The sequence below is a fragment of the Furipterus horrens genome, unplaced genomic scaffold (assembly GCF_987537825.1).
Source record: "Furipterus horrens unplaced genomic scaffold, mFurHor1.1.pri manual_scaffold_10, whole genome shotgun sequence".
Taxonomy (NCBI): Eukaryota; Metazoa; Chordata; class Mammalia; order Chiroptera; family Furipteridae; genus Furipterus; species Furipterus horrens.
The window spans coordinates 99,778,650-99,801,654 of record NW_028327180.1 but is presented as its reverse complement, the minus strand read 5'-3'; positions in this window follow the sequence as shown (position 1 = coordinate 99,801,654).

The window sequence follows — 23,005 nt, the reverse complement described above, 5'->3', positions numbered from 1 at the left end:
TGTATTTCCAAATAAGGTAGCACTCACAAGTACTGGGGGTTAGGACTTGCACCTATCTTTTGGGGAGAACACAGTCCCACTCTCTGCAGAGGCCACAGGGAGTTTGAACGGGGTGGTGGCACGATCTGATTTGTGATTCCACAGGACCATGCTGGCGACTCTCTGGAGAACAGGCCTGAGGCGGAGAGGCAGCTCTTGCAGGCAGCTGGGCCTGAGATGGGGGTGAGAACGCAAAGGCACTCCCCTGCTGGGCACAATCTCACGGACCACCAGCCTCAGACAAGGCCCCCCTGTGACCGCGATGGATCCAGACAGCAACAAGCCCCCTCTGAAATCACGTCTGAACCCCAACAAAACCTGGCTGTTGTCCAGACCACAACATTCACCAGACATCCTCCATCCTGGCTAATGTGACTCCTATTTTTAAAAAAAAATCAATCCCAGCTCTCGCCCTGTCCTTTTCACCTTCTCGATAAGAATTATTCAGAGGCCCCATCACAGCCTCCGCCCTGACACCTGAGAGCATCCAATCCAGAGCAAGGCCTTGCTTCCTGGATCCTCCCCACCTCATGCCACTGAAGCCCCGGTCCTGCACCAGGTCCCAGCTGAGATGCCCTCCGCTGCCCCATTGAGTGTGTGTCCCTGGGGGTCACTGGTTGAAGGGCAGCCTGTGCCGTCCGCAGCTCTATTGGGTTGAATGTGGTGCTGCCACCATAATGGCATTCATTTTCCGCCAGGCCCGCCAATTCTGTAGCCGGTTTTGCGGAAGAGCATCGGCAGTGGCTAATGCCAGGGTCATTGTGGTAGAGAGTGTGACAAGTGGGTGAACTCAGAGAGGGTAGGACTGGTTCCGAGCTTGGATTTGGGAGGAGGCAGGGAAGAGAGAGAGACATCCCGAGTTTGGGGCTGAGAGCTAGTGTCGGGGCTGCCCCCGAAGGGGAAACCCTGGGTCAGGTAGGCCATGGGGTGGGAGGGGCGAAGTCAGGAGTCTCAGTTTGGTGAAAATACACTTCCTCTCACGCGTTAGCAAATAGACATGGGATGCTGCATTATTTAAAAGTAGAGACTCGATATTGTATGACAGAGTTCTGCAACAAGGCAGGGGAGGACTGAGTAAAGTGTCCACAGGATGTCACCACATGATTCCATACAACTGCATGTGAATCGACAATGATCTCAAAATTAAAAGTTTAATTAAAAAACTTGGTGACCCACAAAATCAAGATGCGTGCGGCATGCCAGGCAGCTCCGGGAGGGCGTTCCCCATCTGTATTCCTCAGCTCTTAAACGTGCAAGGAGGTTGGGGGCTGCTCACCCAGGGGGTCGCAGCCCAGGGACGGGGCCTTGTGTGGTGTCTGAGGGGACAGCGGTGGCAGCTGTGACTGTCCTTCCTCATGTCCTTGAGTTAGGGGCTGCTGGGGGGAAGCGCTGCTCACCGCCCGAGGCCCGCTAAGTGACGGGTTGAACTTGACAGAGGAAAGTCCTTGGAGGAAAGTGACTTGGGCACCAGCTTGTCTGGCAGCTTCAAAGTCATTTCAACAGGAGGACAGGCCCGGGGCGCTTTGGGCCCGGAGACCGTGAGCAGTAGTGGGGGCCAGAATGACTTTGGTTGGTCCCCATGTCCGAGCTTTACTGCCGGACTCAGCTCCCGGGGGTGGGGGCGGGGGAGCAGCTCATCTCGATAGTTGCAGATTTATTCATGGATCTCCCCACACATCTGGAGGGGAATACAGGATCTGCCCCCTAGAGGGAATAGTTAAATGAGTCGCTAAAGCACAAAACGTTCCCGTAAAATTGCTTCCATATTTTATGAGACGCAGATGAGCGTGAATTATTATCGTGAAGCCAACAGAGGGGTTTGCAAATTCGGTGTCTGCTGTTTCCATAACCAGCTCTTCCGCACCTGGATCATCGTGGCAGGGCTTCAGTGAGCGTCGGCCTGTGAGCGGACCATTGGCTAACCCGGCCACTATTTGTTTACCCAACATTTATTTGGCACCCCCTGTGTGCCAGCTCAGGCCGCGCACACTGTAGCACGTCACCCTCAGCATCCCACGTGCAGGGTCCCTGGGAGGTGGCTGGTGTGAGGCGGCACTGTCAGAGAGGCACGCAGGCCGGGGGGCAGGGCTTCCTTTCCGTGACTCAGGGGCCGCTGCCACAGAGAAGGTGCACATTTTCAGATCTTGTGCCATGGCTGGCCATGCTACTCAGCATGAGATTCCTCTCTCTTGAAACCTCAATGGTGTCGAGGTGTGACCTTTCTTGTGGAAAAAAGGGGCACCATCACGCGAAGCTGATTTTCAAGTCGAAAGGACATTCCTGGTTTGTCATTCTCTGTGGTTCTGCCACGGATCCCAGCCGGGCATAGGACGGGGTCTGGTTTCTCTTCAGAGTGCCTCCAAATCCACTCAGGACGCCTTTCCTCAAGAAGTCCCCCTCGGGACAGATGCCGCGTCCCCAGGGATGGCAGCTTGCCACGCCCCTGACAACCCTAGAAGCCGCAGGTCACCCTCTGCTCAGCCAGCCCCCACCGGGCCATGTCATTGGCGGCCATTGCCCCCGTCCCCAGCTCAGACCACGCTGGCAGAGACAAACTCCTCCTCTTCCTCACAGCCTCTCTGTGGCAGCCCAGGGAGTATGGTCAAAATGTCCCCCATCACTCAGGGTTCCGGCAGTCTTGCTGGGCGTACTGCGTGCTCAGCTTCCAAACGGGGGAGGAGGAATGAGTGGTGTGTATTGTTCCATCCCTAGCTCTCCCCCTCTCCGTGCTGGGTGGGCCTGAGCAAGGGAGTCCCCTTTGCCCCCCGTCTGTGGGCAGAGAAACAGTCGGGCAAGTCCAATAGCATGTCCAAGGGGACCCACCAAGTTGTGGAGGTGGGATTTGAACTCTCGCTACTGCCTGGACACCATGGCTCCCCAGGCAGGCGCGTTGACACCTTTCAAAGGCAAAAAAACATGTTGTAAAAAGTATCAGAAGCCAGTTCGAGGAGGAGCCTGGGCAGGAAAGGGAACCCCGTGACTGTGTCTGTTTTGGGGGTGGTAAATTGTGGAGGAGAAGGACTTAGAAATGTCTGAGGACTCAGTTTATCATCAAACCAGGCAGACACATCGGCTTATCCTCTTCATGCCAAAGCACTGGGCCTGCTTAGAGATTCAGGAAACAGAGCTGGTTAGAAACAGGAATGCAATCTAATTACTCCGCAGATCCAGGGGGACTGGTGAGGGTCGCCAGGGGGTGTCTAATTCTTATTAAGTGAGTGTTCTTTTGAAGCCCCTTTGGTTCCAACTTGCAAATTTGTGCTGAAAACCTTCCCTCGACAGCCCCTTTTGGTACGTGGGGTGGAACAGATACGGCTGCACCTTTATTTGAATAACTGAGGATCTCGTGGTGTTTCTGGGTCAGGATTTACAGGAAGTCTCAGCATGGTATTCTGGAAACACCCCAGTTTCCATGTCAGAAGGCTCAGGCTGGATGGAGGTGGGGTCTGTCACCTCTTGGCTGCGGGGCTTCCAGCGGGTCACAACTGGGTTGAGTTGCAATTCTTCCGTCGGTCACAGTGGAAGAGATGAGCCTCACTTCATGGCTCATCCGAGGGCATCGTGAAGCGCCCGCTAAATGAGATGATTTACCTTATTGCCTTGACTTTTAGATCACTGTGCCAACAGGTATTGCTGTGACCGACCAGGCGGCTGGACGTCAGAGGAGACAGAACCAAATGTCTTCTCACACCCGGGTTAGGTTTGTTCGTCAGTCAGGGTTCTCCGTGCTGAACGGTACAGATTTAGTGCGAGACATTGGCTCACGCGATGGTGGAGGCTGGGAAGCCCCGCCATCGGCCATCTGCACGCTGGAGGCCCCGAAAGGCTGGGAGCACAGAAGACAGAGTGAGGTGAACTATTCTAGTACCAGCAGTGAAGCCTGAGAAAAAAAGGGGGCGCGGTCCTCCTTCCTCTGCCTTTTGTTAAAATCAGGTCTCAGTGGATTGCAGGGCTCACCCTGGTTCAGTATGATCGCTATCTGACCTTGGTAATGACCTCTGCAAAGACCTTGATGCCAAATAAGGTCGCATGCTGAGGTTCTGGGTGGACATGAATTTGGGGGGACGCTATTCAACGCATTACACCTTTTAAATGTCAATCCATTGGTAGATAGAGCAAAGGGACCAGAAGAGGCCCGCTGTTAGAGTTATCACCGTGGAGCTGGGGTGGGAGTGAGGCCATGTTGCCTCTGTGGGAGGAGAGAATATTTATAAATTCCTGACTGTTGTCCCTAATCAAAGTGGGCCCCCAAAGCCCCTGCCTCCTTTACTGTTGCTTTAAAAAAAAAACAGAGACAACAGGTCCAAAATGGAGTCACTTGTGATCTGTTCCACGTCAGCAAACCAAGACTTAATACCTGACCTAATTACAGCTTCTATCTTCCGCAGACGTGACCTTTAATCACTAGTGAGATAATTGCCCGATGGCTGGCTTTCACGCTCCTGAGGAGGGAGGCCTTGCCTGAAACAATTCATTCTGTGCTAATAATTTCCTTTATTGAATGAACTAAAAAGGAGTCTGGAGCCTTCGGCTAAAAATAAATGACAAGAATGCATTCAAGGGTCTTGGAGTTTGCACACTGGCAGCAAATACAACGAGGCAGAGCCCCGAAGTGTTCCCCAGCAGAAAGACAAGTTTTTATCATGAAAAGTACCCTCTTGAGAGTTATTGGTCCTGTGTTCTTAGCCTTTGGATTGGTCCAGCGTGATCATGGGTGAGCTGTCAGTCCGTCTGACGGGTGGCTGTCAGGTGGTCCAGAAGATGGGCACCAGGAGGCCTGGTCCTGTCCACTGGCCCAGGGGACGGCTGTCAGGGGACGTTTATGTGAGCGCTCCAGTGGGTGAGCAGAGGATGAACAGCATGGAGGTCTAGAGGTGCACATAGGCACTGATGCGGGGCCGGGAAGTCAGGCAGCGCCCAGGTTAGTGAGGACAGGAGTGGAGTCCTCCTCGCGCCTCCACCTCTACAATGTTACCAATTTTAGCAGCTTGTTGGAATGACCCCGTTTTACAAACTCCCCGTCTTCTGTCTTTCCCCACCGTTCCCACCTCCTTTACGCCTTGGAAAGCCTTTTCTTGACGGCAGCTCAGCGCAGCTCCTTCCTGTTGCTTGATGGGATGCTGCCTGATTCCTGAACTGTTAAATAAAGCCAGTTAGATCTTTACAGTTCCCTTGGTTGAACTTTTGTTATTTAGCCCTGCTCACCCCACTCCCCACCCTGCGTCTGACTCTGGTGAGGTCTGGGGGGGAGTCTGGTCTGCATCGTCACAGGGCTGGGGCCTGGGGGAGGGAAGTTGTCCCCCCAAGCAAGAGGCAGGAAGGATGGACGGACCGGTCCTTCCTCCCCATCCCCAAGACCCTGCTAGCACAGCCTTGACAATCACAGTGGTTATTTGCCCACCATGACAGGGATGGAGGAGGGAGAGCCAGGCGGGTGGGAGAACGGTTCCTGTCTCATGTGCCAAGGCGAGCGCAGATGGGGGGGGCCCAGCCTCCTCCTTGGGGTGGCCAGGGCTGCGCTTCCTGTGGGGACCAGCAAGGTTCAGACACCTGCTGAGTTTGGGTCCGTCGGGGCCAGAAAGGGCCTGCGGCCTTTGGTGCCCAGAGGACTCAGCCCCCACAGCAGGTGTGCCTGGAGGGGCTGTTTCCTGGCTCTGCCCCCACTAAACATCTGAGGGGGCTGCGGGAGCACATCAGCGACAGCCAGCGCTTCCCAAGAAGGTCCTGATGTGGAGCGGCAATGGGGGTGCTCCTGGATTTCTGAGCCATGGGTGGAAGGGGTGCAGACTGAATGGGGAGCGGGAGTGGGTGTCAGGGGCAGCCCGGCCTCTGAATCCCAAGCTGGGGGACACAGGCCCTTTGCTTTTGCCGCCCGACCCCTGAAGTCCTGCCCTGTGCACTCCTACGTCTCTGGGAGGGAGTCAGGGCTACCTCTCACCAAGAACTGGACACCGGGACCTTCCTTTCCCAGCAGGCCTTGCAGCCTGAGCAAGTGACTCAAGCCCGGCCAGTCAGGAGTTCCTGCTCTGACCTGAAGAAGCAGGAAGCCGGGGAGCTCCTCCTGGTGGGGTGGGGCGGGGTTCCCCCGGTGAAGGCGGACAGTGGCGGCTGGTGGCTGGCCCAGTGAACGCAGACCTGACATCAGGCTCACCCCTCGGTCGACCCTGGAGGCTGGGGCTCCTGGTGCACCTGCCCTGACCACTCAGCTGGCTGTGGGACCTTGAACATCACCTCCCCCTTTTGTGCCTCGTTCCTCTTGGACACAGGGGGCTGCTGCCGGGGGTCCTTGGGGAGCCCCCGCCCCACCTCTGCCCTCTGCATCTCTGAGTTTAGCCAGTGTGCCAGTGGCTTCGCCCTGCTGTCTGTCTGTGTCCAGGAGGCAGGCTGGAGTCTGTCAATAAGGAGCATCAGGATTCAGGGGGGCCTTGGCCCCCGTGGGGAGGGGAGCACGTTTCCTTTCTCTCTCCTGGCTTCGCAGAAGAGCTGTCTCCACGGGGCGGTGCGGGCCTGGATGCAGGAGGCAGATGAGCTCAGAACTGTAGATATTGAACCAGGGCCCGATTTGAGGAAAAGTAGAAGGATTTGAGGGGTCACGGGCCAACTTCCCGGGGAGTCCCCAAAGCCAGCCCAGGGCACGAGGGGCCAGGTGGGGGGCCCAGCCCAGGCTCAAGGAGCGTCTACAGCAGGCAGGTGTAAATAATGCAGTACAGCAGCTACTTACAGAAGCCCCACCCAAAGGGTGCTTGTAGATTCTCTTTGATTTCCCCTTTGCATCTTGGAGCGCCTGCCTGGTATGCTCCCACCTACTGGGGAAGCAGAGACTCGAGGCTGGCTGGCTGCATTTTGGTTCAAGGGGGGCAGATTGCCCCAGCAGCAGTCAAACACCCCAACTTCTGTGTGGCCCCTAGGGCACCCCAGCCAGTCCGGGATTGCGGGGGAGTCCCTTGCCTACACTGAGCACAGGAGAGCCATTCTTTAAGGTGCTGAACAGTCTTCATTAGGAAAAGAGAAGCCACGAGGGTATTTAAGGCAGAGTGAATTTGTTGGTTACCCAGGCGATTAGAGAGTGGAGGAGCCGAAGTGTAAAATGAAGCCGCTCAGAGATCACCCATGCAGGAAGCTGCAAGCGCCCTGGCATCGGCCAGACCAAGGGAGCGAGCGGTCTTCCTGGAGCCCAGGGTCCGGAGTCACGCGCGGGAAGGTGGAGTCCTGGCAGGGCCATGGACCCTGTTGGCATCCGGGACCATGGCGGCAGGGACTGGGTCGTGGGCGCCAGAGCCTAGGAAGAGAAGGAGCCACGTTGGTGACGCCACCCAGAAAGAGGTGACCCTAGCTTCCCTCTTTATCCTGCCCTCCAAATAAAAAATTTATGATCAAACACACGTAAAATGTACCGTCTTAAACATTTCGAGTGTGCAGGTCAGCAGGGTTAAGCACGGTCACGCTGTTCCGTCACCATCACCCCCACCCGCCTCCAGAATTCTTTTCCCTCTTGCACACTTGAAACTCTGTGCCCACTCAACGAGGGCCTCAGTCTGTCTGCACATCACGGGACAAGGCTGGGGTCCCCGTCTCCACGCCATAGTGGGTGCCTGGCGTTCCTCTCCGCCTAGCACACTGTCTGCGTCTTTCTGAGGACTCTGAGCTTCCTCCGTGGATGTGTCCCGCCATTGCCTTTGGGCTGGGCAACACGGACACCTCTCAGCCCCGAGCTCATCATGGGCTCCCTCTTCCTGGGAGTAGCCCTGAGACTTTAGCTGGGACCTGGGACCAGAGCGACCATCTTCTGCTGGCCTGGCGAGGCCGTGAAGGCACCACTTGGACCAGACCTGCCTGAGAATGGAGCCAATAAGGGGACAACACAGTCTTGACAGCGTTGTTTCTGTGCCTGGATACAGCTATGCCTGAAGCCGCCTCTACCCATATGCACCAAGCGGGTCCCTCTTAGTTGCGTTGGGATTTCAGTCACTTGCCACTGGAAATCACGGGCACTGCACGTGCTACGGTCCAAGTCCTGGTCTTTGCACACCTTTGCGACCTGGTGCTCCTTGGCCGTCAGCTTTGGAGGTCTGGTCCCCAGGACAGAAGGTCCCTCCACAGTCTGTGGTTTGCACAGAGACAAACAGATCAGAAGCCCCCTGGCAGGGTTTGAGTCAGGAGGGCGCACTGTTTCTCATTCCAGGTTTGGTGACTTACTTGCTCTAGGCCCTGACGTGGTAGGTGGCGGAGTGGGGACTAGCCAGGTTGTCTGGCCCTCTGGCTGCTCTGCCTGGATTTGGTCCTCTGGTGAGGCTGGGGTGGGGGTTCTCATCGGGCCAGGATGACAGAGCCTCTCCCGCTTGTGAAACAGCCCCTGAGCTGTAAGAGCCTTTCCTGGTGACAGCGGAGCGCCGAGGCCCCGCCCTTGCCGAGAAGGCCTCTCTCAGCTCCCAGCTCCCAGCTCCCAGGAGGGCCGCTACAGGGCACGTGGCCCTTTGTGCTCCAAGGACAAAGCCGGAGCAAGGCTGGAGCTGCCCATTCCCCATCCGCTCTGGCCATTCCCTGTCCTCCCCTGGCACTTCGCACATTCAAAAGCTGCTTTAGGAACAGCGGCACATCTGATTCCTTTAATGCACTTCCCGGACAGCACAGATGGGCATCAGCGAATGGCTGTTCTCTGAACCGAAGTGCTTCTGCGGGCCTCGCAGCCCTGTCTCCTTCGGCCCTCGCTCCCAGGCCCAGGGCCTGCGATGAATCATGCATGAGCTCCCGCGGCTGCAGCTCCCAGAGGCGACCGTGCTTGCTAAGAGAGGGCAGGCATTGTGTCGTGTGGGAGGCAGAGGATCAGGGACTGCGGCTGGGCATGGGGACAGGGAGCAGGAGGAAGCAGACCCTGCAATGGGGAGATGGACGGGGGCTCCTGGGGCGCACATCTGCCCGCCCAGAGCCTGGCCACTAGTTCCGGCGGCAACGGGCCCCGGCTGCAGCCCCTCCTGCCCGCTCCCTATGTGCCAGACTTTATCCTGCTGGGAGGATCTGGCACCTGAAACAGCCCCATATGGAGTCAGCTGACAGGGGGTGTGCTGGGTGCGAAGCAACAGCTAGGAAACCAGGCTCAGGGTGGGGGGGAACCCCTCACAGGCGAGGAGAGCAGAAACAACGGGGCCATTGAGGAATGCAGGCCCCCACCCTCACCCCCCTGGCGACACCCAGGTCAAAGCGATTGCACGCAGCTCGTGAAAACAAGCAGACACCCAAATTAGGCCCCGCAATTGCCTGTCCCTCCAAATGCGTCAGTCAGACAGGCAGACGACTGAGGGAAGACGGCTGATGTTTCTGCCATTTGCAGAAATATATTATTTTGATTTTGAGGGGGAGGCACAGAAATTCGTGATTTAACTTTTAAAGCAATTTTCAACTTTTTTTTTTTTTTTTAGGCTTAAAAATGTCCCTGGAAAGGAACGTGAAGACATGTGTTATTTAAAAGGGGGAGTCACTCCCGTCCATGACATGAGAGAAAAGCTTGACAGCGCCAGCCAAGTGGGTCTCCCGGTCAGTGGGGGTCTCCTTCAGCAGGTCCAAGGGGGCAGTGGGCGCTCCTCACTGCGGGGTGGGGGTCAAAGTCAGTGTCTGCTGCGCTGAAGGTTTGTGTGCTGGAAATTTCCAGGTTCTTCCTCTGGCCCCTGTCAACCCGCCTCCTGGGCAGTGTCCCTGTGTGTCTGGAAGGCAAGGATGCACCTGTCTTAGAGGGGCACTCCCCCGCTCCCCGCGCCCCAAGTACCTACAGGAATGAGACTTCCGGGGAACAGGCGGGAGCGGCTCCAGGGTTTGCGAGCTCAGCCGAGTTGAGGGGTTCCCTTTGGGAAAAAGAAAACATAAACACAGCGTAAACTTAGGTATGAAGGTCAGTGTCTGTTGAGAACGAGGAAGGAAATCGCCACAAAGTCCTGGAGCCCTGGGGATTCAGGTCCTTTCCTTCTGGAATCTTCTTAGAGGCAATGCAGTGGGCACATTCGCCGCATGCAGCCTGGCTTCTCGCCCCACCTGGGACGTGTCTTCCCGCTGGAGCCCCAGCAGATGAGGGGGCCGAACGCTGGGGCTTCCTGAGCTTTACCAAAGCCCTGCCTCTGAAACGAGGCTGCCCAGCAAAGTCACATCTCTGCCCCGCCTGGGATTTGCCTCTGGTGGGATCCAGGGCCTGTGAGGGGGTGTGCGGCTGGTGGATTTGGAAAGACCCAGAACCCCTGTTGCTCCAGGATTTGGGGGGCAGGTGCCTGGAGGCAGCCTGATGTGGGTTTGCCATTTTAGTTGGTGAAATCTGGCCAGTTGAATCATATCCTGTTCGAAGATAGAACATGTAGACAGAAGGGGGCTGGTAAGCCAGGGCTTGGTGACAGCTGTGGGCAGAGCCACCCAGCTGGGGCCAGGCTGGAGGCGTCTTGGCTGGGACATCGCGGTTGTCTTGCCAGGGCTTATCACTGGCGTCGGGGAGGGGGCCTCAGGCTGCCCAGACCCGGAGCCCCTGCCCAAGTCTACCTCACTGTTGGTTTGGATTCCGGGCGAATGGGGTGAATTTGGGGCCCCGCAGTCATCCTCCAGAAGGCCTGCCTGCTGAACAAGAGCGTGGAGTGAGCCTGCAAGAAGGTTTGTCTGTCCACCCAAAGTGGGCAGTCAGCGGCCCCGTGGCTCTCCCTGGAGGCTGTCTGAGGAGAGGGTCCTGGCCTGTCCGCTTGCAGGCCCGATGGCTGTACGTCGCGGGGCAGATAACTCCGCTGGCGTCGCGGTTTTTATCTAGCCCTTTCTTTGAACTCGGTTCACGCTGGTTCACTCCCAAGAGCGATGGAGCCATCCCATGGTGCCCACAAGATCAACGTCTGGTGCAGGGCCAGCTGGATAAAGAGCATCCGCGTGAATGGAAATTAGATTTCTGAGCGTGCAGGGGAGGGCAGGACCCAGACAGTACTGAGTCCCCAAGAAAACGCTCGCCTCGTATGGCCGTCTTCTCCCTGCGTCTCTTCACGGGGTGTGCTCCTCTTTGGGTCCCCATTTTCCCCACAGAAAGGCACTGGTCGGCCTGGATTAGGGTCGACGTGAATGACCTCCTCTTAAATAATTACATCTGCAAGGACCCTATTTCCAAGTGCCATCACGTTCCAAGGTGCAGAATTATGACTTAAACATATGAAATATGGGGGGGCACAGTTCACTGCATAACTCTTCAATATGCTGCTGCCCCCTCTGGCATGTTCCTTCCCTTGTTTCTTTTTGTGCATAATTCAGTCATCCTGGAGGGTGTAGATAGGGTGGGGGACGGGGTGGGGAGGGGAGGATCAGGGCGATCCTGGCTTGCCCTGCCCCAGTCCTGCTCCATCCTCCCTCTACTCCCCATCTGTGGGCGTGGGTCCCGCCCCTTCCTTCCCCTCCCACTTCTGTGGACCCCGTCCCCTCAAGCTCCTCCCCGCCCCCACCCACTGGGCCCCCACCCCCCCAGTCCCCGCCCCTCACTTTGCTTGCTCCTCCTGGCTGGCAGAGTCTGGGGTCGCTGCTCCCCCAAAGTACCTATGGTCCTTCTCTGCCTTGTTCTGTAATTCGGGTCATCATCTTTCTTCTGCTTCTGCACTTGTGGGTTTTCAGAATTAAAGAGACTAAAATTATTTTCAAGACTCTTGGGGGACAGGGGATGTCCCTTTAGGAAGCAGGAGATGCCTCGGGGGAGGCTGGCGTGCCCTGCGTGGGTAAATGCTCCTTTGGAGGGAGACAGAGTCCGCAGGCTGTTCCAGGCTTGCGGCTGGGCGGAGGGGAGTGTGGCCCTCTGGCAGCGGAGGAATGGCAGTGACAATGACAGCTCACCCCCAGGTCATTTACAAAGGGCTTTCTCCTCAGCGCTATCTGATCTGACCCTCATTAGAAACAAAAGCAGAACCCCCCTGCGCTGGCATGTTCTCTCGCTTCAGTTTAAAGGCCCAGAAACCGAGGCCCCGGGAGGGAGGCAGACTGAAAGCAGGCCTGTCTCTGGAGCCAGGACATGAGAAGGGGAGGAGGGGAGGGGGCCTCGAGGTTGGACAGAGAGTTGGCGTCCTGGACCTGGACGGGCACCTCAGGAATGTGGGAGACACAGAGCGAGGGGTGCTTAGCCACCTAGTCCAAGCTCGGCACCTGGACGTGGTCCAGGAACAGCTGCCTGACCTGGCGGGGGGTGGTGGCACCAGACTCCCATCCGCTGACAGGAGCTTGTGGGGGGCCCCAGACCCCTGGCTGAACTGACCCAGAAGAAACCTGCCACAGTCCCCCGGTTTCCTCTATTTGAAAAGGCAAGTTCCTTAACAGTGTCAAAACCGTCGGCTGACCAGACCCAGAGAGCGGCCGTTGCGGGGAGACCATGACCGAGGTGCAGGGTGCCTTTCCCAGGTGTGGGGGGCACGCTTGCTGTGGGGCCGCTCTGAGGACAACAGAAGGTGGATAAACAGGCTCAGTTCTCGTCTCTGGGAAATAATACACTAGCCAGGGAGTGTGAAGGTGAATGCCTGGCTGTGAGAGAGGACGGGCTGCACATTCCGGGGCGCTGCGGGTCAGCGTCCTGGCTGGCGGGGAAGCAAAGGGCATCATGTCCAGAACATTTAGGGATGCATCTGGAAGGGTCCAGTTCATCGCGCGACCAACGCTCAGGCTTGAATGAAAGGAACGAGCATCCCAGTTTCTCCCTTTAAATATCCTTTTGGGAGACAGCAATTTTAGGGCTAATTGAGTATAAAATTGAATAATTGTCAGCTACCACTGCATATAGAAGAAATCCATGTTCAGCCTCTGTCATTCGCTCCGTGTTATAGATGGGAAAACCGAGGCTCTAGCAGGCACAGGGACTTGTCCAAGGCCCCAGAATAAACAAACAAATAAACAAACAGGACTGAACTTAAAAGATGGGCTGGTGTTGAAGTCTGTGCCTTGTGGAAACATCATAATATCATTGTTTAAAAACTAACTTATTCTACTTCTGGCCAAGATGGAGGCCTAGACAGACACGCTGCGTCTCCCTCCACAACTAAAAAGGAAAACAACTACCTCAAAACTAGAAACAACCAGAAGTTCTAGAAAACTGAGCTGCATGGAAGTCCAGCAAACAAAGACATAAAGAAGAAATACTCACTCAGACAGGTAGGAGGGGCAGAGCCAGGGCAGAGAGGATGCGGTGTGGTGGTGGCAGGAGCAGTGGTAGCGGCAGTGGCAGCAGCCACAGGCCTGTGGAAAGTGCAGTCACACATTATAAAAGTCAGGAGGGACACCTGGGGAGCGCTCCCAGCTCCTCACCAGACCTCACAGCTCACGGTCCCCGCGCCGGGGAAAATCAAGCCTCATTGCTTCTGACTGTGCAGACCAGTGGGGGTTGGGCGGAGGCAGAAACTGCTGGTCTCTCAGCAGAGTCTGCTTGTTTAAAGGGCCCCACGGTCATCTGCAGACCCACCCACTCTGGGAACGATGGCCAGGACAATAGCTAGAGAGGTGCTAGTCCCATATGGAAGTGGAAGAAGTGCCTGGAAAAGGGGCTAGTGCTGAGCAAGTGGCATTATTCCCTCTCAGACCCCTCTCCGACACATAACACCACAAAGTTGTGAAACTGGTTTCCCTGTATCTAAGGCTCTGCCCCTTAAAATGTAACAGGTGCGACAGCTCTACCTAAGACACAGAGGCAAACAGAGGAGCCTATCAAGATGAGGAGACAGAGAAGTATGGCCCAAAAGAGGGAACAGATCAAGTTTCCAGTGGGAGAACTAAGGGATGAGGAGATAGCCAATCTAACAGATGCAGAGTTCAAAACACTGGTGATACAGATGCTCACAGACTTAACAGATATGCTTAAGTATGGCAGATGCATAAGGGAAGAAGTGAAGGCTATGCTAAGTGAAACGAAGGAAAATCCACACAAAACCAATGGTGAAGAGAAGGAAACTGGGTTTCAAATCAATGATTGGGAACATAAAGAAGAAAAAAACAGTCAGCCAGTAAAGAATGAGGAAACAAGAATTGAAAAAAATGAGGAGAGGCTTAGGAACCTCTGGGACATCTTTAAACGTGCCAACATCCAAACCATAGGGGTGCCAGAAGGAGAAGAGGAAGAGCAAGAAATTGAAAGCTTATGTGAAAAAATAATGAAAGAAAACTTTCCAAAACTGGCAAAGGAAATAGACATACAAGTCCAGGAAGTACAGAGAGTCCCAAACAAGCTAGACCCAAAGAGGACCACACCAAGACACATCATAATTAAAATGCCAAAGGTTCAAGATAAAGAGAGTCTTAAAAGCATCAAGAGAGAAGCAGAGAGTTACCTACAAAGGGGTGCCTATAAGACTATCAGCTGATTTTTCAAAAGAAACTTTTCAGGCAAGAAGGGACTGGCAAGAAGTATTCAAGGTGATGAAAAGCAAGGACTTACAACCAAGATTACTCTATCTAGCAAAGCTACCATGTGGAATGGAAGGGCAGATAAAGTGCTTCCCAGACAAGGCAAAGCTGAAGGAGTTCATCATCACCAAGCCATTATTATATGAAATGTCAAAGAGACTTACTTAAGAAAAAGAAGATCAAAACTAAGAACATTAAAATGACAACAAACTCATAACTATCAACAACTGAATCTAAAAAATAAAAACAAAATCCAACTAAGAAAACCAGAATAGGAACAGAATCATAGGTATGGGGATCATTTGGACGGTTATCAGCTTGGAGGGGGGAAGGGGAGAAATGGGGAAATGGCGCAGGGACTAAGAAGCATAATTGGTTGGTACAAAACAGACAGGGGGAAGTTAAGAATAATGTAGGAAAGGGTGAAGCCAAAGAACTTACATGCACGACCCTAAGTGGGGTGGGGGTGGGGTGGGGGGGGATTGCTGGAGGGAAGGGGGGTATTGGGTGGAGGAGAGCAAAGGGAAAAAAAATTGGGACAACTGTAACAACATAATCAATAAAATATACTTAAAAAAAAACCCTAACCTGTTCTCTTCAAATTGTGCTTTAAAAACATGTAGTAGGAAAAGTCCCTTTAAGAAGACTTGGAATAAAAGCTTCTGTTACAAATATAAAGTCAAGTTTTAAAAAGCCACTCATTAGGACATAATAGGACATATTCGTTAAAATTATTGGCTCATGTTAGTTTTCTCTGTACTTGCTAATTTAAAATAATTTTTAAAAAATATTTGACAAAACAGACCTGAAATTATTCGCTTAATTTATTATGGTGGCATCTCAGTGTTTGATATATTTTCAACACTTTTCTAAAGCAAGGTCTCGCCTTGGTAGCTTCCCTCGCCTTTCTTTTCTCTCTAAAGTTAGAAATTGGGTTAAAACACCTGGAAATGCAGGGCCACTGTGGAGGTAGGGCTCTCCCTCTCAGAACATTTTATTCCAGTGCCTTGACTTGATCCCCTCCCCCCTCATTTTTTGGAGGTACAATTGAAGTATGCTAAACTGTACATTTTAAAAGTGTACACTTTGATCGGTTTATCTATATCTACATCAATAAGCATCAGTGCACTCAAGATAAAACTTTCCATCCCCCCCACCCCCACTCACACACACAATTTCCTCATGCCTCGCTCCCACGTCCAGGCAACCGCTGACTGGTCTTTTAATTAGTCGGCGTCTTCTAGACTTTTATATAAATGAAGGCATACTGGATGCGTTCTGCTTCTGCCTGGCTTTTTCACTCAGTGTAATTATTTGATTTTCATTCACATTACTATGCAGCGACAGTTCGGTGAGTAGCTTTCCACTGTGTATTCTTTTAAAAATATATATTTTATTTATTTATTTTTAGGGAGAGGGGAAGGGGTGGAGAAAAAGAGGGAGAGAAACATCCATGTGTGGTTGCCTCTCATGTGTCCCCCGCTGGGGACCTGGCCCACAACTCAGGCCTGTGCCCTGACTGGGAATCGAACCGGCGACCCTTTGGTTCACAGGCCAGCGCTGAATCCACTGAGCCCCACCAGCCAGGGCTCCATCATATATTCTTTGTCCACTCACCCACTGACGGACATTTCAGTGGCTTCCAATGTCAGGCTATTGTGAATTAAGCTGCTTTGGACACATGTATGAATCTGTGTGGACACAAGATTTCCTTTCTCCTAGGGAGTCACCTAGAAGTGAAAAGGATGGGTTGTACGGTGGGCGTAGGTTTAATTTCTAAAGAAAACGGTCCCCCTGTTCTCCAAGGTGGGTGAGTCCCGGCCCATGCCCATCTGCAGTGGGTGGGGGCTGCCATGGGCCCACATTCCCGTCCCTTCCTGAGCTGATTCTAATGTGTAGTTGTGGCGTCTGCCGGGGAATAAACTATTGGCTTATTTAATGATCGTCGGTTCCTAAATACCAGCGTGTTTGCTTCTAAACACCCCTTCTTGCTCCTGTCCACTCTCCTTCTGATTGTTCTTCCTACACTTACACGTTCTCCTTCAAGCCAGACTCTGGGTGCCAGCCAGAGGGGGCCTCCTCAGCGTGTAAATCTGATGGTGCCTTTGCCCTGATTATGGCTTGTCTCGGCTTCCCAGTCACGGGGACACGTTTCTCTCTGAACACAAGTATAACACCGCCCCGCTGGCCTCGTCCCGTGCCCCAGTTCTCAGTGTCCAGCCATCCTTCTGTTCTTGTAGGGGTTGGTTTCAGCCAGAAAACCTGCTCTATTTGGTTCCTACATGATGTGCCCTCATGGTTCTTCTTATTTTTTAAAAAACGGAGTGAATTGTCATCATTAAAAGCATTAGCGGGCCAGCCTTCCCCGCTGTGGCAGAAGTAAATTGGCAACTGCCCCTTTAAGACTGGATGGGCGCCTGCCCCTTTTCTTGCACCTGTTTGCCTCCACTCACCTTTGCTAAATTCACATCTATTCCTCTTCCAGGTCTACCCCAAAAAGGGGCAAGCTCTGAATCTCCCACCCTCCCGCCTCCAGCTCAGAGACCCCTCCCAGGCGGGGCAGGTCTCCTTGCTAGGTATGCACCACGGGGCTACGCACCCTCTCCTTCCCACACTTGACCTTGAGAAATTGGTCTGTGAATGCTCAAGTCTCGTGTGATGTGAACAAAAAGCCATTTCAGTTTCCTGGGCAGCAGTTACAGGAAAGAGGAAGAGTGTTAATAGCAGCTTCTGATGCACAAAATAGGGTTTTCACATTTGCAACAAGATTCTAGATCAGGAAGCCAGGTTTGGTCAAGAGAGGTACGGATTCTTGAAATCACTTCAGTAAGAAATTTCTTGAATCGAGAAACATGCCTGGCTGACTGAATCAGCCTCTTGGGGCCCAGTGGCTTTGGTAGGAAGGGGGACGTGGGGACCGGGGTGCTGAGCCTGTGTCATACACGCCTCCCCAAGGCTGGAGGTGCGGGTGGGTGGTGCATTATGTAGGGGCTTCTGTTACACTTTAGGACTCTGGGTGGCAGGTTGAGGGGATGTGGCCTCTCCAGCTGGTCACTACCAGCCACATCGCTCTTGGGTTGCAACTGAATCTTTAACTTGAAGTTAAATAAGATTTAAAATGTAGTTCTCAACGGCATGAGCCGCATCTCAAGTGCTCAGAAGCCACGTGTGGCTGGTGACACCTCATTGGACAGCGCAGGTAGAGAACACCTCCACCGTCACAGAACCTTCAATGGGCAGCATCATCTTAGGTCCAGGAGTGATGGCGGGTCCCTGAAAGGGACGGAAATAGGGCAGACAAGGTGTGATCAGGAGAAGGTTGGGGTCCCCCACCGGGATCCCACTGGGTCGCGAGTAGGAGGCACCACGTGGGTGGGAACTGGGTGTGCCAGCTGTGGGGGCCACAGGAGGAAGGGTGGCAGGTGTCCCTCCCCAGCCTGCCAACAGCCTCCTGCCCCCCTGTGGGAATCCAGATGTTGGCCTCATCCTCCATCCTTCCCAGGTTTCCACGGATGTGGCCGCCAGGGGGGTCACCTACGAGCCAGGACACGTCTGATGCCCTGCCCAGCCCTGGGGGGACCGCGAGGGTGGCACCCTGAACATCCTCTGCAGAGCAGAGAGTGCGCGCTGTTTCAACCCTGCCTTCATTTGTCCTCCCCAAATGCTGGACGGTCAGCGAGACAGCGAAGCCCCGGTCGTTTCTGAAGGGCTCTCTTCTGGGATCTCCAGTCAAGTTCTAAAACACTCATGCCCGTTTGGGGAAACAGTGATGCCAGTGCGAGGCCAGGAGTTCGCCTGGAGAAGTTCCGGCCGGGTGAGCAATTGAAGGAGGAGGCGAAGTCAGGGTTTGGAGATGGTGAGTCAGAAGACTGGGAATGTCACTGTAATAATGATGAATAATCAGTGACGGAGAAGCTGCTGTAACTCACAGATCAGGAGAGCAGGCTAGCGAGGAAAATGTATGGCTTTGTAGTTCCCCGGGGGAAGAGAGCGTCTCAGGCGTGTCTTGGTCGGTTGAACAGAAACCTTCTCCAAGAGATGCTCCTCTGAAACAAAAAAGATAAAACAGAAAAGCCTCTTGTGAAACACATGTTTCAGTTTCCTGCAACAAAGGCTCTCTGGCTGTAACAGAATCTCCGCATCCAGCCCCGTCCTCCTCCAGGCCCCGCCTGCGCACCCTGCAAGCCCGGGGCCTGGCCAGGCCCTGCCCTCATAAGGCCGGCACGCTTCCAGCCCCCTGCCCTGCAAATGGGGGACAGGCCCTGGGGTCCTGGTCCCATGGGCTGCTGCCATGGTGAGAAGGGCTGGAAAAGGGTGCTTGGAAAGGGGTCTGATGAGTGTCACCAGCGCAGGGCAGCTGCTGTTTTCAGGTTGCCTGCCCAACCCCCCTCAGCAGCCCCTGAAGAAGTCAAGAGTAAGAACTCAAATGGGCCCGAGGCCTGTGGATCGATGTCCATCTTTAATCCTTTATTCATGCTCCTCGGTGAATCATCGGCCCGGCCTGCGTGGGAAGCTGCCGAAGGGGACGCCTGCACCCGCACCCCCCTTTCCAGGCCCTTCTCCAGGCGGCTGAAGAGCGTGGGCCTCTCCCATGATTGCGCACAGCCCTGCCTTGACCTCTCTTCTCTGAGCTCAGCCCTCTCCCTGGGCTCCCGGTCAGAGCGCAGATGCAACCAGCTCTCTGCTGCGTCCACGCCTCTCCACGCAGGCCGTCTGCTGCCTGTGCTGTAGCTGCACGCAGCCACCTCTGAGTCCTCGGGTGCCAGATCGGATGGGCACTTCCTGTCGACTCCCTGGGCTCTCGGTAGCCTCAGGCTCGCCAGGCAGTGACCTCCGTTCTGAAAGGCGGTTCTTTTCATTCTTGGCATTTGTGACCTCGCCCCCCCCCCCCCACCCGACCCCCACCCTGCTCCGGGTTGTGATCTGTATCCAGGTCTTAAATTATACACGTGACTGGGTGACACTGTTGAGAAGACAGTACCGTCCAAAGAAAGGTTTATGGTTACAGTCCTCCTGGAAACCAAAGCCGTCCACCCCAGCAGGGCCCCGCACGGAGCCCCAAGGCTGGGAGGCAGAAGCAAGCGCGAGGGGAAAGCCTGGGAGGCCTCTCTCCCTCTGCTTCCCAGGGAAGGACAGGGCAGGGCCGTGGGGCTGCATAGGACTGGCTTGCTTGAATAGGCTGGCAGCCTCTGCGCTCCAGGGTGGTCTCTGCTCTCTGGTCCGGGGCTCTGGGTGATTTCGGGCAGGGGAGGTACTGGCTTGCGGGGGAGGAGTTACAGGAAGGAGGTACCTTCAACAACAGAAATTTATTTTCTCCCAGTCTGGGGGCTAGAAATCCAAGATCAATGAGTTAGCAGGTTGGTTCCTGGGGAGGCCGGTTCCTGGCTTGCAGACGGCTAACTTCTCACTGTGTCCTCACATGGAGACAGAGAGAGGGGGGGGGGAAAGAGATCTGGAGCCTCTTCCTCTTATAATGACACCAGCCCTATTATATTAGGGTCCCGGCCTTATGACCCCACCTCCACTGTCTCCAGGTACATCACACTGGGGGCTAGAGCCCCAAGTATGAATTTCGAGGGGGACACATTCAGTCTAAAACAACCCCCTGCTGCACTCCCACCCCCTTACGCTGCTTCCTGGGGTCCAGGGTCACCCCCAGGAAACCCCTTACCTTGACTCTGCACCTCAAGTTTGCTCTGGGATGCAGACAAACATGCCTGGTGCCTCTCAGGCTGTCCCCTCTAGACCACAGGCTCCCTGACCGAAGGGGGCACCAATGTCCTTCCACCAGCACTGGCAGCAAAGATGACAGGCTGGTGTGATGGGTCCCAGTCTCCGGGCCCCCTGCTGCATTCCTGGCCTCTATGTGCATGCTTACAGCTGACCTGAGCCCCGCTGGGGGGGCACCCTCCACAGGGCCAGCCATGGGACTCTCGCCTCTGGGTCCAGACATGGGCAGTGGGGCGGGCAGAGGTCTGAGACGTGACTGGGACAAAGTCTGCCCTGGTGGCCCCTCTCAGGCCCTGGTCTGGCCCAGCACCGCCCCGGAGGAGAAAGGAAGGCTGCATTTGTCCTTCTCACTCAGGGCCCAGCACCCTGGGGCGGGGGCGGGGAGGCCTCTCAGAGCGATGGGGCTGCTCCTTTCACCATCCACGCCGCCCTGGGCCACCCTCCTGAGCAGCTCCATCCAGATGTAAAATCCAGTTTGGTTTCGGAGCTGCAGGCACCCAGCGCTGAGCCTGCCTAGACAATGGCAGGCTGCCAGGGAGTGACATGTTCCTCCCTCACCCCAAAGGACCTGGATAGTTGGGTTCTGGGGCTTCCATTTACGATGCATCTGCGGCCTGCCTTACTTTGCTTTGCCCCTGGAGGGAGGAAGACTCCTTTTGTCACCCAGGCTGGTGGCTGTGGAGGGGCGGCTTCAGAGCCTGCAGGCCTCCCCGTCTCCGTCCTGCATTGCCCGGTAAGGTCGCCACTGGGAGCCTGGGGGTTGAAGGCTGAGTGAGCTGTGAGCCTGACTTTTGTGCACAGATGGGATGAAGTGGGGAGGGGCTCGCGTTGTGACCTTCCACCAGCCTTTGTCTGACACGTGACAATTTACATTAAAACTAACATTCAGTTCTCCAGTTGCATTGGCCGCATTCAAGTCACAACAGCCGCAGGTAACGAGTGGCTAGCGTACCAGGTATGGGACACGTCCGCCATCGTAGGGAGTCCATTGGCCACTGCAGTGGGGGAGCACTCGTGACACCCAGCTTTCACGGAACCGAAGAGCCCTCTGGATGCTTGCTCAAAACGCAGCTTCCTGGGGAGAGCAGCCCCTAGCCCGGCTCCAAGTGGCCTCCTCTGTCCGCTCCGTCCCCGCTCTGCTCCTTTCCTGACCTCACGCTGGTCCTCCCTGGACTCCCGAGGCAAGGCTGCTCCAAAGGTGGATCTTCCAGTCACTGTCCACCCTGCCAGGGGAGGTGGCAGGGCCCTAGTGGAGGTGGGTGCTCCGTGTGGCCACCCGTCCACAGAGCCTGTGTGGGGCCGTCCTGGGACTGTGCCCAAAGCAGGTCACATGGGTCTAGAGGGGCCAGTTTATCTGACTGGAGTGGGCTAAATTGTGCCCCCCTCCCCCGATTCCTCCGTTGAAGCCCGAGCCCCTAGTACCGAGAATGTGGCCATTTGGTGATAGTGCCTAAGAAATCGTGGCCACCGGAGGCCTCCCTGGAGCTTCTGTTTGCTCTGACCTGCAGTGGGGCCAGGAGCACACATTCTTAAAAACGCCCAAGGTAATTTTTTAAAAAGCCTTTTCCAACTGTGGTACATTTACACAATGGAATACTATGTAGCAGAAAGAAAGAAGGAACTCCTGCCATTTGCAACAACATGGATGGAACTAGAGAGAATTATGGTTAGTGAAATAAGCCAGGCAAAGAAAGAAAAATGCCATATGATATCACCTAATACAGGAAACTAAAGAACAACACAAACAAAGGAACTAAATAGAACAAAGAGCAGAATAGCAGTCAATAGGGGGGAGGGGAGGGAGAGAAGGGGGATAAGTAAGGGAAGGGTTTAATTAAAGAGCCTGTATGAAAGACTCATGGACATGGACAACGGGGAGGGATATGATTGTGGGAGAGGGGGTGGGTTGGGTGGGGGAGAGAAATTGGGGGAAAAGGGGACAACTGTAATTGAAAAACCAAAATAAAAAAATTAAAAAAAAAAAAAAAAAAAAAAAAGCCTTTTCCTTTGAGTTAATTTGCGTTCCCATACACCCCTCCCCCAGCTCTGCCGTAGTTACCATCTTACCTAATTGTCGCAAGTGATGAAACCCCGCAGCTAACACCTACAGTATCACAGCTACACCGTTCTCTGCACCAATGACCTCTGCCCCAGGATCCTACCCAGAATGCATTGCCCGGCACTGTTATTTCTCTTTATTCCTTTCCAATCTGAATGCCAGGTAATTCTGATACATTCAGGGACGTTGCCCTGGGAGACCCTCTCCATTGATTTGTCCTAGGAGATAGCAAGATGCTGGGGAGCCGGGGCCCAGGCTGGGCAGGTGCTGACGAAGGGGAGGGGAGGTCATGCAGTGTGGTGCTTCAGGGGAACCGGCCTCAATGGTGTGCACGTGCATACATGTGCGTGTGCATGAGTGTGTACACATGTGTGTGCCCACGTGCATGCATGTGTTTGCGCATGTGCGTGTGTGCATGTGTGTCTCTGTGCATGAGTATGTGAGTATGTCTATGTGTCCAGGTGTGTCTCTGTGGGCATAAGCATGTGTGTCCACGTGTGCAGGTGTGTCTTGTCTCTGGGGGCATAAGCATGTGTGTCCACGTGTGCAGGTTGTGTCTCTGTGGGCATGAGTGTGTGAGTGTGTCTGTGTGTGCAGGTGTGTCTCTGTGGGCACAAGCATGTGTGTCCGCGTGTGCAGGTGTGTCTCTGTGGGCACAAGCATGTGTGTCCGCGTGTGCAGGTGTGTCTCTGTGGGCATGAGTGTGTGAGTGTGTCTGTGTGCCAGTACATGTATACTAACCCAGGGGAAGCCCCCAGAGAAAACCCAAGTCTCTTCATTCCCAGATAAATATTTAATGTA